Raw genomic sequence first — 20,101 nt, forward strand, 5'->3', positions numbered from 1 at the left:
ACTGAACTATCTTCCTGAAATTGTCTTTTTTTCTTTTCCTTTCTTCTATTCTTAGTACTCCAGCATCTAAAAACACGATACCACTATATGTGTGTCTGTGTGTGTAAATAACCATATATCATTATATATATATATACACACACACACACATATTAACGCTATTGAAGAGTCAAGATTCCTCATCTGAGTAACAAGGCCCTTCAGACGCGAACCCCACCTACTCTTCAGCCACTTCTCCCAATGTGCCTCTTCCTTCTCTCTTCACTCCAAGTTCTGGTGTAATCACAGGGAACTTCTTTCTATTCTCAGGATGCACCACTGTTCTTTCCTCCCTCCAGCCCCTTACGCTTGTTCTTCCTTTCTCCTGGATTGACCAGACTCCTAGAAAGGAGCAGAATAGCACTTGCTCGGGACCAGGCAGAATTAGAAGCTCCCCCCTCCCCCAGAGCCCTTCTCAGAGCACTGATGAGAAGTGCTTACCCTTCTTCCCTGTCAACTCCTCTCCCCAGACTGGGAACTTCTTTGAAGCACATTCACTTTTGTACCCGATTTCAAAGAGTGCTCAGTAAAAGCTTCTTGATCGCATGCATTGCGTCAGTAACCAGATTCCCCGAACCTGTGAGTCTTGGAGCAGAGGGCGAGAGGGACCTGTGGTTGGATGGAGGGAGGACGGCCGCTGGGTGGGCGGCCTTGCCTACCGTAGGCACTGCGTTCAAGGATGAGGCTGAAACCCTTCGCTCAGTGGGAGTGGGGGGCGAGGGGCAGGGCACAGAGCAAGGACACTCCTCGTCCTAAGGAGGTGGTTACTGAAAAAGATTTCTCCACCACCTCCAACCTGGGTCCAGCCCCGGCCCAGCCCAGCTCCAGAAGGAGGCGGCCCAAGCAGAAAGGGCCGGGAGAGAAGACCAGTCTTCTGGCCTGTGAAATGGAGGGCGAGACCCCTGCCCGCCTTCCTCACAGCGTAGGTGCGGGATCACAGGATCTCGCAGGGAAGAGAAGTGAAAGCACTTGGAAAACTGTACAGGCTGAAGCCTGCAGAGGAGTTCCCACCGTGCCCTGGCGAGCTGGCGGTAGTCTTGACCAAGTCCCGCTCTCCCTCAGGCTGGGGCTGCAGCTCACAGGTCAAAGTATATGTGTGAGTGTGTGTGTGTGTGTTGGGGGTTCTTCAGGCTTCCTCGTGTTTCACAGGTGCGCACACACCTCAAATGCAGGGGCCTGTGGAGAGATGGCAGGCCTCCCAGTCAGGGGCTTCTGCACAACGGAGAGGGAACAGCAGTAGGCCTGACAGAGGCTGCTTCTCCGATAAGCTTTCTGGGTAGGGCATCCCGCACCCACCCCACCAATGGCCGCCTGCTTTTGCTAAGGCACAGACTAGAGGTGCCTCCTAGGTTCTGGGCTCCATCCTGTTCCCCCAAGTTGGGGGAAGTAAAGCAGGCAGAACCAGGACGGGCCTACACCATTGGCCTGGCTAGTTATGCCCCTTCTCCCACCCTCAGCCTCCTGGGGGAGAAGCAGGCCTGAGAGAGGAAATGGCCTATTTCCTACTTCTCTCCCTCAGCACACTCACCCCAAGGGCCCTGGTGATGATACTCTGACCCCTGCGGTCCCCACCCCGCCTCGGCTTGATGCAGGCTGGGGGCTGCGATCACCTTATTCTACCAGGTTCCCTCCGTTGGGCCTGAAGTGGAGGAAGTTGGAGGAAAGGGAAGGGCGTCCCTATGAAGGAGAAAGCTGGAGACGGAAGTGGTCAGAAATGAAAACTTTTCGGTGTAGCTACAGGGAACTGGGCTCTGGCAGAAAGTGCTTGGAATCAGGAAACCTGGATGCCAGTCCCAGCAATTCTATAGACAAGCTGTTAGCCTTGGGAATGTCACTTCACCCCTCTGATCGTTAGCTGCTTCCTCTGAAAAAAGGAGTCAAAGGCCACTTCCCAGGGTTGCTGTGTCCTAGCACAGCAGGGATAGAGGTGAGTGTGCGCTAGAGTGTCAAGGCAGCAGTGTGCCCAAGCTGCCAGGTGGCTGATGGGAAGAGAGGTGGGAGAGGGCGGGGGCAGGCCCCTGGGCATTGGCACGAAGGCCCCTGGGCTCGTTCTAGCTCTTCCATTTGTTGGGTGTGTGACTTTGGGCAAGTACATCTCTCGGAACCTGGATTTCCTCATCTGTGAAACGGGGATATTAATATCTACTTCATAAGCTTGTTGCGCAGAATAAACACATGAATGCCTACGACTAACTTCTGCTTCTAAAAGAACCGCCAAGTCCTTCTGCTGCCTCCTCCCCACCCCGCCCTTTATTTAAAAAGTAGCCTCAGCAGAATGGTGCAGCCACTGTGGAAAAGAGTTTGGCAGTGAATTCTAAAGTTAAATGCACACACGACTCATGTAAGACACAAGGAAACTTATGTTTCTAAAAAGACTTGTATTCAAGTATTCATAGTAGCCTTTTAAAAATAATTGTCAAAAAGGTAAGCATCTCAGATTCCCACCAGCTGATGAATGGCTAAACGGGGATAGGTCCACACAATGGAATACTACTCAGCGATAAAAAGGAGGAACCGCTGAAACGCGCTACGACAGGAATGAATCTCAAAAATGTTATGCTAAGCAGAATACATAATATACAAGATGTTATATACTGTATGATTCCACGTATATTACATTTGGGGAAAGGCAAAACTATACTGACAGAAAGCAGATTTGTGGGGCCAGAGGTATGGGAAGGGGATTGACTGCCAAGGGACAAAGAAGGGAGTTTGGGGGGTGATGGAAACATTCTGTACTTTGATTGTGATGGTGATTACGTGGCTGTACACCAATGCCGCAAACTTATTAAGCTCTAAACACAAAATAGGTGCATTTCATTGTAGAGAAATTATACTTCAGTAAAGTTGAGGTTTAAAGGGCGGGAGGAAGTAGCCTCAGGGAAGGTTCCTGAGGCTGCCCACAATTGTTCCTATGTTTCTGTTCGTTTGTTTGGTTTGCTTGGTTGGTTGTTTATAAGGGGCCCAGGGCCTTGAAGTGTAGAGGGTGGCGATGCTTGCCCTACACATACCAAGGGTGTGCTGTAAGGCAAAACCTTGGGTGGGGCTAGGGAATGGCCACCACCAGGAGAAGATGGTGGCCCAGCCCCGTGGGGCTGGGATGAGGAGTGCTTACCTGGGTGGAGCATGACACTTGTGGGCCCCAGGGACAAGAAGTTTCCCCCCTCCTTCTCTCTGGGAATTGCCAATGACCTGTGGCGCACACGGAGGGACTCCAGGATACTGTGGGCGTCCACCTGGACCCTGTGTTTATCTGTAGACCAGGGTGCTGTTGCTGCCGTTTCCCTTCCAGTTCCCTGCGAAACTCAGGGTTGAGTCAGGGCCTCCTCGGAGGGGCCCCGCTGGTCAGCAGGGTCTATTTTCCCAGGTGCTGGGTGGAAGTCAGAGCCAAGGAATGGGACAAGAAAACACACACAGAGAGAAACCCAGATTTCTTTGTCTCAGGGCCTCTTAGACACAGGGACCAGACATGAGGAGATTATTGTTATGACATCACAGTGTTTCCAAGGGCCATCTCCATTTGTCTCCCTCATCATCACTAGGCAAATAGAGGGTGTTCAGGGATGGCTTTGAGGTTTAGTCCACAAGCAGCCTGGTGAGAAAATTGCCCCAGGCCCCAGTCAGATCACACATCAAAACAAAGCCACTGGGAAGAAAGGCCAACTCACAAGATACCTTCCCTCTGCCCCCAATTATGAGTTTTATTTTAAAATCTCAGTTTCTTACACTAAAATTATTTTGAGGAAGTAAGCCCCATGAGGAACTATTTCATGATACATTCAAGTGTGTTTTATTCAAAACAGATTTTTAAAAAGAGCTTTATCTTTTTATTTAAAGGGGCTGGCCTGATTCATGTTGAGGTAAACGGTATGCTATTTTCAAACACTGAGAGATTTGGAGACCCAAGATTGAAACTGAACAAGAATATATGAGAAGGGGAGAAATGAAAGGGGAAAAACATGAATCTCAGCAAATATTTGCTGAACCTGAATCAAATTTTGTTATTTAAGATTAATTAATCAAAAAGAATAAAATACTTAGGAATAAACTTAACCAAGGAGGTGAGAGACTTGTACACGGAAAACTACAAAACATTGCTGAAAAAATTAAAGGCAAATAAATGGAAAGACATCTGTGTTCATGGATTCAAAGATTTAATATTATTAAGATATCAGTAGTACCCAAAGCGATATACAGATTTAATGCAATCTCTATCGAAATCCCAATGACATTTTATTTTTGCAGAAATAGAAAAATCCATCCTAAAATTCATATGGAATTTCAAGGGACCCCCAAGTAGCCAAAGCAATCTTGAAAAAGTAGAACGAAGTTGGAGGGCTCACAGTTCCTGATTTTAAAGCATACTACAAAGCTACAGTAATCAAAACAGTGTAGTACTGGCATAAAGAGAGACATATAAACCAAGGGATAGACTAGAAAGCCTAGAAACAAATCCTCACATATAGGGTCAAATTATTATTAACAAGGTTGCCAAGACCATTCAGTAGGGAAAGGACAATCTTTTCAATAAATGGTGCAGGGAAAACTGGATATCCACAGGCAAAATAATGAAGTTGAACCCTTCTCTTACACCATACACAAAAATTAACTCAAAATGGATCAAAGGCTTAAATGTTAGAGTTAAAACTATAAAACTCTTAGAAGAAAACAGAGGGAAATTTTGACATGGACTTCTTAGATATGACACCCAAAGCACAGGCAACAAAAGTAAAAATAGATAAATTAGACTACATCAAAATTGAAAACGTCTGTGCATCAAAGGACACAATCAACAGAGTGAAAAGGTAACCTACGATATGGGAGAAAGTTTTGCAAATTGCATATCTGGTGAAGGATTAATACCCTGAATGCATAAAGGACTCCTATAACTCAACAAGAAAAAATCAAATAACCCACTTAAAAAATGGGCAAAGGACTTGAATTGACATTTCTCCAAAGAAGATATACAGAAGGCCAAAGGCAAAGGAAAAGATGCTCGACATTGCTAATCATTAGGGAAATGCAAATCGAAACCACAATGGGATACCACATCACACCTATTAGGCTACTATCAAAAACAAACAAACAAACAAAACCCCAGACAGTAACCAGTGTTGGCGAGGATGTGGAGGAATGGAAACCTTGGGCACCGTCAGTAGGAATGTAAAGTGGTGCAGCCACTATGGAAAAGTGTACTGTGGCTCCTTGAAAAGTTAAACAGAGAATTGCTATATGATGCAGCAATTCCATTCTGGGTATCTACCCAAAAGAATTGAAAGCAGAGTTACAAAGAGATTTTTGTATACCCATGTTCATAGCAACAATATTCACAATAGCCAGAAGGTGGAAGCAACTCAAGTGCCCATCCATGGATGAATGGACAAGCAAAATGTGGGCTACCCACACAATGGAATATTATTCAACCTTAAAAAGGAAGGAAATTCTGACATTTGCTACAACACGGATGAACCTTGAAAACATTATGCTAAGTGAAAGAAGTCAGGCCCAAAAGGACAAGTATTGTATGATTCCAGTTACAGTTATGTGAGGTACCTAGAGTAATCCAGTTCATAGTGACAGAGAGTTAAATGGTGATTACCAGGAGCTGCGGGGAGAGGGATGTGGAGTTATTGATTAATGGGTACAGGGTTTCAGTTTTTCAAGATGAAGTTAGAACCCTTCACAATTGCATAACAATGTGAATGTACTTAACATTACTGAACTGTACACTTAAAAATGGTTGAATGGTAAATTTGATGCTTGTGAGTATTACAACACTATTTGTTTAAAAGATTAATTAAGGCTCCACTGTAGTCTGAGCTAAGGGGACCAAAAACCTAGACTCGTTGACAAGGTCCTTCATGGTCCATTTCAGATGTGATTGTACACTGACAAGGTCAGCTTCCACCCAGGACTGGAGGTCCTGTGTCCTGCTTCAGAAACAAAGCCTCCCACAGGGAGCCAGAATTAGCCAAGAGCCCCAGTCCCAGGCAACTAGAAGGATGAGGGAAGCAAGAACACAGGTCCTTTCCAAAATAAATACTACCACCTCTTCTTTGTGTCACTGCCAAAAACTCACGGGACTTGTGGAGGGAGATCCTTTCCCAGAATGTCTTCTAGCCCCTTCCTCTCCACTCCGGAGGAAAAACACCAGGGAGAAGGCTGGGGTGTGCAGAGGAGCAGGATGCAATGGAATCGCCCTAGAAGCGGCCTCCTGAGGGTCACACCTATCAGGGGTGGGGAGCTGGGGGGAATTCTTTGGAAAAGTGCCCCAGAGAGAGTCTGAGCGAGGCGCTCCATTCCCAGTTAGAGCTTCCAGGGATCACTTCAAAGAAGTCCTCAGCCAATGGCGGGGGGGGGGGGCATGTGCACCCCCCCAAAGGAGCTTGTTAACCCTATGAGTCTTCAAGTGGGGGCCTCCAGGGGTAGCTATTTGTGAGCAGGATGGAGCCTCAGCCATCTCAGCCCTACCGCTGCCCCTATGGGGCCTCTAGGGAGTAAACTACGGGTGTTTCTAGTGACAGCTGCAGACCACCCACCTGCCCTTCCTCACACCATGGGGCTTATGGGAACAAAGCTGAAATGCTGGGGAATGAGAGTGCTGGCAACTTTTCAGACTGCTAAGGGAACACCGGCAGAGCCCGGGCCTCAGTGCTAAACGTGGGAACCAGCTTGGGCTAAGCTCCCCCTCCCAAATCCTTGCCCCTGCCCCCAACACAGAACGTGGCCCATGCTCTCTGTTAACAGTTTTATTGAGATATAATTTCTACACGATAAAAGTCACCCATGTAAAAGGTACAATCCAATAGTTTTTAGTGTAGTCACGGAGCTCTCCAACCACCACCACTAAGTCCAGAATATTTTATCACCCCCGAAAGAATCCCCATATCCGTGAGCGGTCACTCCCCATTTCTCCCTCCCCACTACCCCCTGGAAACCACCAATGAATTCTCTTTCTCTATGGAGCTGCCTGTTCTGGACATTTCATAGAAATGAAATCGTACAATGTGTGACCCTTTGCGTCTGGCTTCTTTGACCTAGTATAATGTTTGTAAGGTTCATCCATGTTGTAACATAAATCAGTAGTTCAGTTTTTTTTTAATTGAAGTATAGTTGATTTACAATATTATATTAGTTTCAGGTATGTACTTCATTTCTTTTTTTTAATTTTATTTAGGTTGCATTGGGTCTTCGTTGCTGTGCGTGGGCTTTCTCTAGTTGTATCGAGCTGGGGCTACTCTTCGTTGTGGTGCACGGGCTTCTCATTATGGTGGCTTCTGTTGTTGCAGAGCACGGGCTCTAGGTGTGCGGGCTTCAGTAGTTGTGGCACGCGGGCTCAGTAGTTGTGGCTCACTGGCTCTAGAGCGCAGGCTCAGTAGTTGTGGCACACGGGCTTAGTTGCTCCGCGGCATGTGGGATCTTCCCGGACCAGGGCTTGAACCCGTGTCCCCTGCACTGGCAGGCGGATTCTTAACCACTGCACCACCAGGGAAGTCCCTTCATTTCTTTTTATGGCTAAATAATATTCCAACGTATGTCTATACCTACCACATTTTGCTTATCCATTCATCCATAGGTGAACATTGGGGCTGTTTCCACTTGTTGTCTCTTATGAATAACGGTGCTATGAATACTTGTGCACAATTTTTTGTGTGGACCTACGTTTTCATTTCTCTTGGACATACACCTAGGATTGGCATTGCTGGGTCATATGGTGACTCTCATGTTTAACATTTAGAAGAACTCCCAGACTGGTTCCCAAAGTGGCTGCACCATTTTACATCCTCACCAGCAATGCATCAGCGTTCCAGTGTCTCCACATCCTCCCCAATGCTTGTCATTGTCCATCTTTTTCATTCTAGACATCCTAGTGGGCATGAAATGGTACCACATGGTGGTTTTGAATTGCATTTCCTCGTGACTAATGATATTTACCGTATTTTCATTTGCTCACTGGCCATTTGCACATCATTTATGGAGAAATGTCTATTTAGATCTTTTGCCCATTTAAAAAAATGGAGTTACTTACTTTTCTATTGTTGAGTTGCAAGAATTCTTTATATATTCTGGGTACAAGTCTGTTATCAGATATATGATTTGCAAAATTTTCTCCCATTCTGTGAGTTGTATTTTCACTTTCTGGATGGTTTCTGTTAAAATACAAATGTTTTTCATTTTGATGAAGTCTAATTTGTCTATTTTTTTTTCTTTTGTCACTTATGCTTTTGGTTCCATATCTAAGAAATCATTGTCAAATCCAAAGTCATGAAGATTTGCCACTATGTTTTCTTAGAAGAGTTTTAGTTTTAGTTCTCATGTGTAGGTCTATGAGCCACTCTGAGTTAATTTTTGTGTTTGATGTGAGGTAGGGCTCCAAGTTCATACTTATGCATGTGGATATCCAGTGGTTTCAGCACCACTGGTCGAAAAGATTATTCTTTCCCACTGAATGGTCTTGGCACCCTTGTTGAAAATCAATGACCATATATGTGTACGTGTTTCTTTCTGGACCCTTCATTCTAGTCCATTGATCCATATGTCTAGCCTAATGCCAGTACCATACTTCTTTCCTTCTCTTTTCTCTCTGGGTTCATTAGGAAGGCCACCTTGGATGGCTCCTAATATACCCAGTGCTTTCAAGTTCCCCAGGCCCTCTCAACCCCTCTTCTTCTCTGGTCCACACAACAGCACTCAGGGACAAATTAATAAGATGATCGTACCTCTTTTACAGATGAAGAAACCAAGGCTCAGAGAGGCTACCGGTAGCTCAAGGTAACCGTGTGGGTGGGTGGCAGAGCTGGGACCAAAACCCCAGTTTTCAGCTATAAACTCAAGCTCCCTCCTGGACAGCCCAGCTCTCTTTAAACGGCAGGACTCTGAAGACATGCTATTTGACCCTTTGAAATAAAGGCCGCTTCCACTGCTCCTTTCCCTGCCCTCATTAGTTTATAGAGGTGTGAGATTCAACATAGTTCATTTAAGTGAAAACGTTTTATAAACTCTCAAGGACTAAAATACACATGAGGAGTCACTAGTCCTGTGTTTCTACAATGGCTCTTGCCTGAAAGCATCTGGATCAGGGGCTGAAATGGGCCATTTCCCACACCTTCCCCCACCCTGCAACTATTGCTGGACAGCAGACTACTGTCACTGTATCACTTCTCCATCCCAGTAGAACAGTCACTCCGAGACCTACGATTGTCCCAGTTGCGTTTATTGTCCAGGAAGGCCCCAACATCACATGGTATTGCCGCAGGGAGGGAAGAACATAAAATATCCCTTTTTGACTCTTAGTATTGTTCAGCCACTGAGTTACGTTCTTAAATAAAACACGATCTCAGTAAACAGGCATCGAGCCCTTGGATGTTCTAGACACAGTAGCAGGTGCTAAAGGGCAGAGAGAGGATGAAGACACAGCCAAGATCGGCAAGAGATGACAGCTTTACAGGGAGGACAAGAACCTAAATAGTCGCTTGTGATGTTTCTTCATTCAAATTGTGTGCCAGGACACAGACCTCGTGCCTGCCACCAGGGGGTGGGAGCAAATACTGGATTACCATGACGATAAGACTCCCCCAAATAGCTCATTACAGCCCGGGCTACAGACCATGAAGGGAGTGGAGTCCATGGTACCATGAAAGCAATGGCCAGGGCTCTGGGCCAGTCAGGACATCAGGGAGTCATCCTGAGAAGAGCTTATTTGAACTGACATGACGTAGTGAAAAGCGTTGTGAGCTGGAAATGTATAAACTGCCCTGGGGACCCAGAGGACAGATTGATGAGAACCTCGCTGAGGCTGGTTATGTTTCACAGAAGCAGTGATGTTCAAAATGGGCTTTGACCAACGAGTGGAAGTTTACCAGGTAGAAAAGGAGAGGAGGCTCACTCAAGCTAGTGGGACCACTGGTACAGCGTCCAAATCAGGATGCCTTTGAAAAGGGGCACTGTTCACCTTTATGCTGCGACGACGGGCATAAGCCGGGACTCTTCCTGGAAACCCGGATGTGTGATTCCTCCGAGCCAAAGCACACGATGGAAGTGGCGAGGCTGCTGGGAGCGGTGTAGGGAACAGAGCAGTTAGAGTGTGAGCTTTGAGGGTGGGGGAGGGATCCGCGGAAGGTGAGTGCATTAGGGCTTCGGGAACAAAGTACAACAAACCGAGTGGCTTAAGCAACAGAAATGTATCCTCCGGGTTCTGGAGGCCAGAAGCCTGAGATCAAGCTGGCCTTTCTCCCAGCTTCTGGGGGTTCCCTTGGCTTGTTTGTGGCAGTATCACTTGGATCATCACATGGCGTTCTATGTGCATCTGTCTCTGTGTTCAGATGTCCCTTTTTTATGAGGACACCAGTCATTGGACGAGGGACCACTCTGAAGACCTCATCTTAACTTGTTACCTCTGTAGAGACCCTATTTCCAAAGACAGTCACATTCACAGGTACTAGGGGTTAGGACTTCAACATCTTTTGGGGGGGTACACAATTCAACCCTTAACAGTGAGGCAGAAGATGGAGACAGCTGTGAAAGAATGACAGGCTAAAGAGTCTAGACCATCCTGAAGGTCATGGGGGATTACTGCCAGTTGGTAGGCTGGCACGTAGCACGATCTGTTTCAAAACAGTCACCCTGGCAGCCCAGCCCTTCAATTTGGTCCAATTAGAGATGGACAGTGCTTCAGGGGCTTTTTTTCCTCCTCACATTTACAAAAATATCTTTTCTTCGTATTGCACTTCCCTTTGGGAAATCAAAGAAAGCAAAATATGCGTCCTGAAAACAATGGGACCCCTTTAATAGAAAGGGTAGTTCCTCACTCGAAAACCATTTTCACCACCTGCCTTGCGAGATAACAATTGTTAACCTGTTAAAGTACACCGTGTAGGCTGACTCTCAGTGCATGCTTTGGGGGGAGCAGAATAAAAAGCTGTGTCATTTCACAGGGTGAACTTTAGGGGTGGTTGTCAATGCCTTGGTGCTGTGTGTGATGCACAACCAGCACTGAAAAATCTCATTTGCCTTTGATTCCTGACTTACGACCAGGGTTTCCACATGGCTCCTGGTGCCCCAGGAAGTACCCTGGTGACTGCCCAGAGGGTGGGCAGGGCAGACCGGAAGGGCTCAGCCTGGACTGCGTTTACACTTGTCAGAGTTGTCTGAAAACATGCCCTGTACTCTTCTGTTAATAGCTGGGAAAACCTGGGACTTTGTGCCCATGACTGGCTTCTCTCACTCGAAGGGCAAGTCCTTTGGGCCATTAAATGGATTTCATTATATTTACTCATCTGGCAAATGTTTATTGAGCACCTACTATATACCTGGTACTGTTCTGGGGACCCGCATACAGCAGTGGTCAGGGTGTGTTTCTGAGGTAACACCATTAGAGGGGAATTTGGTGATGATGGAAACCACTTTGAAGCACATTTTTGTCAATTAACAATATTCTCATAAATAATAGCTAATAAAGATTAAATCTGAAATGCTTACTTTGGCACAAATTTCAGTTAGGAGTATGTAGTGGGTTGGATAGTAACTGCCTGCCCCCGCCGTTCATGTCCAGACAGAACCTCAGAATGTGACCTTATTTGGAAATAGGGTCTTTGCAGATGTAGCTAGTTAAGGATCTCGAGATGAAACCGTCCTGGCTTTTGTGTGGGCCCTGCATCCAGTGGCTGGCGTTCTTGTAAGAAGGGGAGAGGACGCAGAGACACAGAAAAGAAGGCCACGTGGAGATGGAGGAAGAGATTGGAGTGATTCAGCCCCAAGCTAAGGAACACCTGAGGCCACCAGAAGCCGGAAGAGACAGGGACGGATCATCCTCTAGAACCTTCAGACACAGCACGACCCTGCTGTCTCCTTAATTTTGGACTTCTAGCCTCTAGAACTGAGACAATAAGTTTCTGTCGTTTTGAGCCGCCCAGTTTGTGGTTGCTTGTTCCAGCAGCTCTACAAAGGCCTCCCAGCAAGGCTCTGCAGACCCCTTATTTAGCCTTCTCTCACTAAAAGAGGGACAGACCACAGCCGTTTCCACCCACACACGGCACGACGTGGTGCGGCACCAACCCAGCTGGAGCAGAGAAGTGGGCTGCTTCTTGTTGCTTCTCGGCCTTTTCCTCACCTGCTCGCTCAGAGCATGAGTGCTGGTGCCCCTCTGCTCCAGAAGGCCACTGGGAGAATCTAAACAAGAGTGCGGGCGGACAAGTCTGGATCACTTCCCCCACCCACCCACCCCCCCGCCTTCTGTCTCACGGCAAACATGCTTTGCACACGGTGATCTCAGCAGCAGCTCCAGCCCTCCACACACCCCCGCCTGACCAACCCAGGCTGGCCAGCGCAACCTTGGTGGATAAACATTAACCAGCACAGCCCCACTCCCCTCTCCCCACACGGAGCCATCCATTCTGCACCCTCCACCTCGCGGCATCCACTAGGCCAACAGGAAGTGGGGTGCAGTCGAGCCCGTGCCAGGTGGGTCTCCACTCAGTGAAGAGTGCAGAGCGAAGAGTGGTAACTGTGCGAACAAAATGCCCCCAGCCTGACTCCCACAGCTTCCTGTCTGTGGGCCATGTGTTTGCTCTGACTCTGACAAGAGGGTCCATTTCTTGAGCCCTGAACATAGCTTCCCATATAGCATCTTATGAAATCCTCACAACTGCCCCGCAAGGTCAGGGCGATCATTAGACCCATTTTAGAGATGAGGAAACAGAAGTTCAGAGAGGGTCGGGGGCCATCCTAAGGTCACGCGGCTCTTAAGTGGCACCGAAAGCAAATTGAAGCCAGGCCGATCCTGTCCAGAGCCCATGCATGTGCCCTCCACTGTGGAGAGGGCGAGCATGGTGCCATCTGCTTGTTCATTGTGGTTGTTTAACGGTCACTTCTAAGATGGATGGGCTACTTCCCAAGGCCTCCAATTCCTACAGTAAATTTATGGGAGCTAGAAGGAAGGCATTGCCCCTACCTTGCTCGGGGCAGGTGTGTGTGTGTGTGTGTGTGTGTGTGTGTGTGTGTGTGTGCCTGTCTCAGGAGTGGAGCGATCTAGACCTTTAAAATACTGTCCCCCTCTAAAATGCTTCCAACTTGTGCCAAAGCAAACAAAATCATTGCTAGTTTGCAATTTCCTCCTGTTCGCATCTTTTATTATATCCAAATTAAATTCTGGTTTTATGTGGGCCATGTGCACTTTGTGTGACCTTGTACACTTTGTGCGTCCCGGGCCCCGTATAACCCATGTCCAGACAACATCTGTGCCCTGATACCCCCTTTTCTCTATTTTCACTGCTTCTCGGGATTTAGAGAGCTGCTGCAGTTCCTGGGGGCCACACTTGCACCCCGGGAGCCCCGAGGTGGTGTCAGGACCAAAGCTACTCATGCTCCCTTCCCCAACTCGACCCCAAGCCCTGCTGGGGAAAATGACGAATTCCCCAGCCCCTCGGAGTCCTCAGGGCATCGCTGGTGTGGAGCTCGGGAGCCCCTTCTAGAAATCCTCTCCAGGAAGCCTCTAACCCTTCAGGCCTTCATTCCGTGGGTGGGACTCCTCCTAATTCCTCTCTTCCTCCCCTCCCCCACCGGGGGCTGCCCCTCCTTTATCACACAGGGTCCAGGGCACTATTGGACAACAGTCGCCACTCGTTCCAGGGCTCCAAGTCGCTGTAGAGACAGTTTCATTTTAGGGGGGATCGCCAGACTGGGGACTCTAGTCAATGCCCCCCACCCCTTTGGGCCATTCCCACACGGCACTCCCCAAAATTCCCAGATTTAGAAAATAAAAATACAGTTGCCCAGTTACATTTGAATCTCATGTAAACAATGACTATTTTTAGTGTAAGTGCATCCCATGCAGTATTTGCGATATACTTATACCAAAGCGACGCCCTGGCCCTCACCCCGCTTGTTTGTTTGCGTCTCTGTCATTTAAACGTACCTGGACGTCCTGTATTTAACCCCATACCTCGCACCCTGCAACCCCACGATTCACACCCCACCTTGGTGTTTGCACAGGGCAGCGAGTCCCGCTCGCAGCCCGCGCTGGAGCCTGAAATGACTGGTGTCAGCAGAAAGCCCAGGCCCGCTCACACTGCATCCTCTGGGCGCGCAGAGTCAGGCCTTGGGCACAGCACTTCCTGGCTTCCAGTCTAATTAGGGCTTTTCTCGTCTTACTCTCCACTGGGCTTTGGGAGCTTCTTGTGGGCTGGGGCGATTCATCTTCACTCTTGTCCCCCCACTCTCTCCAGCCAGCCCTCCGTAAAATGCCCAGCAGAAGTCGGGACCTAGGGTGGGGAGAGCTCAAAGGAACACCCACAGAGATAAATGAGTCTCTGACGGCATCTAAAAACAAAGGGCTGGGCCACTAGAATGGCGGGTCCCTAAGGGCAGGAATCTTACCAGTTTCCAGCCCTACTCTATCCCCGCCCCCCCCCCGCCCCCGCTCACCCAGCAGATGCTCAGTAAACACACTTGGCTTGCATCAGCGGTTGCGTTCACGGCGACTGGCCCACCGTGTCTGCTACCCATCTCCACTAACACTTCGGAGCTGCCGGGTCCCCAGCTCCCGTGGAGGGGCTGAGCTGAGTTGACAGTGACCGGCTGTAAGTCCGCGGGCCGGAGGGCAGCGGGAGGGAGGCTGAGGGACGCAGAAGGGGCGCACGTAGCGGGGGAGCGAGCAGCGAGCCGGCGGCGGAGCGAGGCGGGGGCCCGAAGGGGCGGCTGCGCGCGGGGGACTTGCGAGAACTCGGCTCGGCGGCCGCTCGGAGCTGCCGCCCGCTGGTCAGGGCGGCCGCGCACGTGACCCGGCGGCCAATAGGGAGGAGGCGAGGCCCGCGGTCAAGGGCACGGGTAGCCGCCGAGGCCCTGGGAGGGCCGTGCTTTTCCGGGGCGCTGTGGGGAAGAGGGGGCGGGCAGGGGACGGGCTGCCCGCAACCGGCTGGGCCTCCCCCTCTAGCCGAGTCCGCCGGGAACGGGACTCCCAGTGCGGCCCGTTGGGGAAGGGGAGGCGGCCCCTCAGCAGCCGGCCTGCCCTCCCTCCCGGGGAGCCACTCTCTGATGTGCCGGGGGCAGCTTCGGAGGCCCCCTCCTACCTGTTCCACATACCTGGAGCCCGGAAGAGGGGCAGAGAGGTACCCAAAGCCTAGGGGACGGTTAGTGAGGGGACCCCATTGTCGTTCGCGATCAGCTAGGCGGCGCTGGATCGCTCAGCCCGCACCTCACAGCTCGCACCTAGTAGGTGCTTCCCAAGTATTTGTTGCTGAAGAAACACGTGAACGGTTGAATGAATGAATGAACGCATGCATGCATGAGGCCTCGGCAAGTGCCGCAGAGGCTGAGGACTGGCCTCCTGGGGGATGCTTCCCGGTCATCATTGTGGGTGTCTCCATCTGAGGGGCTGTGAGCATTCTCCAGTGAAGTGCGACGTTTGCTGCTGTTCTCTTGTTCCCAAAAGGGGTGACCTCAAGCCAAATAACCACAGTGCCCCCTCTGGAGGGGGTACCGGAAGCCTGAACAATACGATAATACAAGTCTCCTTCTTGTCCCAATGTCCACTCCTTCCAGCACCGCTGTCCTCAGGCAGGGACCCTCATGGGGTCCACACTGCCACACTTTAGGGGCCCTCCAGCTCAGCAAAGCCAGCTGCTGGACCTCCTTCTTCCACCAGAGGCACGGACCCCTCCCTCCCCTGGACCTCCTGCACTTTGTGTCATAGTTCCACCCTCTGGGCAGGTCCAGTCTCCTGGAGTCTGAGAAACCTGGGTTGAAATCCTGGCATCCCCACACCCTTGCTTCTGTCTTTGAGCCTCTTTATCTGCATCTATAAAACTGGATGGTCATAATAGCACTAGGATCATTACGAGGCCTCAACGTGATTCCTATAAAGTGTCTGGCACAGAAGTGGGCCTTGACAGATGGTAGTCCTGGGGCTGCTGGAGCGCAGGGGCTGGGTCTTCTTTGCTCGCCGCCGCATCGAGCTCCAAAGCCTCTCAGACAGCCTGGTGCGAGTAGGCATTCCCGGGAAAGGCGCTGAGTGAGCTGGGCAGGGCTGGGCTTCCAGGCTGCTGCTGGGGAAGGGAGGGAGGCTGACCAGTGTGGGGTAGTAGTTCAAAAGTCCCCACCACCGAGACCAGTTGGGTCCCTTTTAGAGCTGGGTGTGGAGAACTGCCTTCCTGGGAGCTGAACCCACAGACAGGAATCAGCGTGCTTGGCTGTCCCCCTAGTTCAGTGGCATCCACAAGATGGCTGCTTCTGGAGGGCTGGGCAGCCGGGGCTGGAGCTCAGGCAGCCTTGAAACCCCACTGCAATTTGCCTAGTGACCCAGATTTGTGGCCAGGAGCCGGTCTAACTCCCAGCTGGTTTGGCCGGAGCCGGGGTTTCCAGTTTTAGCAAATAAAAATACAGGATGCACAGTTAAATTTAAGTGTCAGATAAACAATGAATAATTTTGTAGTATAAGTATGTTCCATACCATCTTTGGGACATACTTACACTACAACACTATTTATTGTTTCTCTGAAAATCTCATGTAACTGGACTCCCTGCATTTTCCCTGGCAAACCTAGCTGGAGCTTGTCCAGCCGCTGGGGATTGGAAGGGACTCAACCTTGGGGGAGTGGAGAGGGAGGGGACTGCTCCCACCCAAGGCACTTTGAATTGATGTCAGAACAATGGCATGGGTTGTTCTGTTTTTCTTTGCATAGAAAAAGAGCATTCCATGTCACTCAAAAGAAAACAGAGCGGTGGACTGCGGCTCTGCCTTGCTCCACTGATGTTGACCCGGAACATGCCTGGGTTCTGAAAGGGATATTGACTCGTAGACAAGTGGCTCTTTCATCTTTCTCTGCGCCACGCCTTCTCATGGTTGGTGCCCACCACCCCGTGGCCTGTTTGAAATACACTCGGGATGGGATGCGCAGTGGCCATTTGCCTCTCCAGAGGTCCCTGTTCCGCTGGGCTATTTGGATGTTCCAAGTACAAAGGCCAGTGAGTCAAGTGGCTTGAGCGCTGGACTACGCAACAGATATTGAAAAACAAAGAAGGGTAGTTCAGTTTCCCGAGTACCTCTGAAGCATCGGGCCTTTTATGCCACATAACTTCTGCACAGCAACTCTGAGAGGCCATGCCGTTATTCCCATTTTACAGATGGGGAAACTGAGGCCCAGACAGGGAAAAGCCTTGTGTGGTGTCATACAGCAAGCACATGGTGAGGCTGTGGTTCAGACTCCGTTCTCTCTGAATCCAGTGCCTAAATTCTTCCCCCTCCAGCCCCCTGCCCTGTGACCCTTCTGCCTGCCACCTTGCTCAATCCCTGCTGCAGGCCTCAGTTTCCCCATTTGGTAAATGAGGGGGGATAGGCGAGGTGATCCCTGAGGTCTGTGCAGAGATTGTCTTTTCACTCACCGTTTTCATGCATTCGCTAGTGGCAGGAAAGAGACTTCTCAGGATATTGTCCTTTGTCTCAGAGCAAAAAGACTGACCAACATTCATATTGCAAAACTTGGCCAGTAACACCCCGTCCCCCATAGCATGGGCCTGGTGGCTGTATAAACACACTGAAGGTCAAGGGCTCACAGCACATCGTATGCAGGCTGCGGGCCACTGCAGAAAACCCTTGGTCTTCAGGCCTGGGTAGGAATGTGGCAGTAGGATTAGCTATGTGCCCAAAATAACTGTGCACGTAACCCGCACGTAACTCATGAAGCATGGGCCCCGCCTCTTCACCTGGACTCCACTCCCCCAAACGTCATGAGCATGCAGGAAAAAGCAGGTCTGAGAAGACTTGCTCTGCCCTCCCCTCCCAGACCCGCTCTGACCCAGCGAGTGGCCAAGATGCCTCATAGATGCCGCCAAAGCACCTGCCAGTTGGCGGCTGTGCAGCGACGTGACTGGCGTTGGCTGGGGCTGGGGACCAGGAAGCGACGCTGTTTCTCAGTGGGGGCAGCGGTGTGGTCTTAGGAGTTCAAGGCTTTCCCTTCTAACAGGGAAGAGCGAGTCTGACTCCACATGAGATCTGCTCCTTTTACTTTAACCCTTTGTGCTCTGTTGCCTGTGCTTAGCCATGCTGGCTCTGCACCTTTTGTAAGAGGATGTTGCCCATAGCCTGAAATATACAGGATAGACCATTCTCAGGACTCTGACCTTTAAGAGTCCATTCATATAGAGATACAAAGTTGTAGAACAGAGAATAACATTTGTTCTGTTGGAGGTTTACAGGAACATCGTGACCTGACTTGTGTGGACAGCGGCAGGAACGAAGGATTCCAGCACCCAGAAGTCTGCCGCAACCAACCTTTCCCCTCCCTCACCTTGCCTTTAAGCAGCCGCATAGCACAGGAAGATCAGCTGGGTGCTTTGTGACCACCTGGAGGGGTGGGATAGGGAGGGTGGGAGGGAGGGAGACGCAAGAGGGAAGAGATATGGGAACATATGTATATGTATAACTGATTCACTTTGTTATAAAGCAGAAACTAACACACCATTGTAAAGCAATTATACACCAATAAAGATGTTAAAAAAAAAAAAGCTTGGGGTAATAAAGTTTCTACCTAAAAAAAAAAAAATGCTTTGCCGAACCCCTTTGAGAACTGGGGGGGTTTGGGGCCAGGAGCCACCTGTCTTCTTGCATGACCCTGTAATAAACCTTTCTCTGCTCCAAACTCTGGCATTTCGGTTTGCTCGGCCTCACTGTGCGTCCGGCACACGAACCTGCGTTCCGTGAACACCCCTTCCTCTTGCCCTGGCTGAGTCGCCCCATTCTTCAAGGGCCAGCTCAGGAATCGTTTCCTTCCCTGCCCTCACCTGCTCACCCAGACAGAGTCGGCACCCTCCTGCGTGTGCCCCCAGTACTCCGTGCCTGTTGCTTTCGGAGTGATTTCACTGTCACTCAGCACGTCTCCCCCACTGGGCTGCGAAGGTGGAGTCCACATCTATCTCATCTTGTTGTCCTGGAGTGGCCTTCTCTCAGCTCTAAGTGTGACAGGCTTATTACTTTCAAGTCTTAGCTTAAATGTCATTTCCTCTGAGAGGCCTTCATGGACCTCCCTGGCTAAAACCCACCCCACCCTGGTTCTTCTTTTTTCAATGTCTACACAGCACTACTCGCTACTGAAATCAAGTCATGTATTTGGTTTTCACGGAGGTGACATTCACATAACCATCTTAACCTGTACAGTTCAGTGGCAGTTAGTATATTCACAGTGCTGTGCAACCGTCACCTCTACCTAGTTCCAAAATATTCCCATCACCCCAAAAGGAAACCCAATCCCCTTTAGCAGTCACTCTCCATGACCCCCTCCCCCAGCCCCTGGAAACCACTATCTGCTATCTGTCTGGATTTGCCCATTCTGGACATTACGCATAAATGGCATCATACAATACGTGGCCTTCTGTGTCTGGCTACTTTCACGCAGCATAACGTTTTCAGGGTTCCTCCATGTTGTAGCAGGTGTTAGTACTTCCTTCCTTTTCATGGCTGAATTACAGTCCATTGTGTGTGTCTAACACATTTTGCTTTCCCAGTCACCAGCGGATGGACTTTTGGGTTGTTTTCACCTTTTGGCTATTGTGAAATACGCTGCTATGAACATTGGTGCACAGGTTTTTGGTGTGAACGTCTGTTTTCAATTATTTTAGGTCTAGAGCTAGGAGTAGAATTGCTGGCTCAAATGATGACTCAATGTTTAACTTTTTGAACAACTGCTGAACTGTTTTCCAAAGCGGCTGCACCCTTTCACCTTCCCACCAGCAGTGCACAAGTTCTGCAATTTCTCCACATTCTTGCCAACAGTTGTTATTATTTGTCATTTTGATTAGAGTCATCCTGTGGGTGTGAAGTAGTATCTCATTGTGGTATTTTTTAATATAATTTTATTTATTTATTTTTGGCTGCGTTGGGTCTTCATTGCTGCGCACGGGCTCTCTCTAGTTGCGACGAGCAGGGGCTACTCTTCGTTGTGGTGCGCGGGCTTCCCTTTGCAGTGGCTTCTCTTTGCTGTGGAGCACGGGCTCCAGGCGTGCAGGGTTCAGTAGTTGTAGCTTGAGGGCTCCGTGGCATGTGGGATCTTCCCAGACCAGGGCTCGAACCTGT

The sequence above is a fragment of the Delphinus delphis genome, chromosome X, assembly GCF_949987515.2.
Source record: "Delphinus delphis chromosome X, mDelDel1.2, whole genome shotgun sequence".
In the NCBI taxonomy this organism is placed as follows: Eukaryota; Metazoa; Chordata; class Mammalia; order Artiodactyla; family Delphinidae; genus Delphinus; species Delphinus delphis.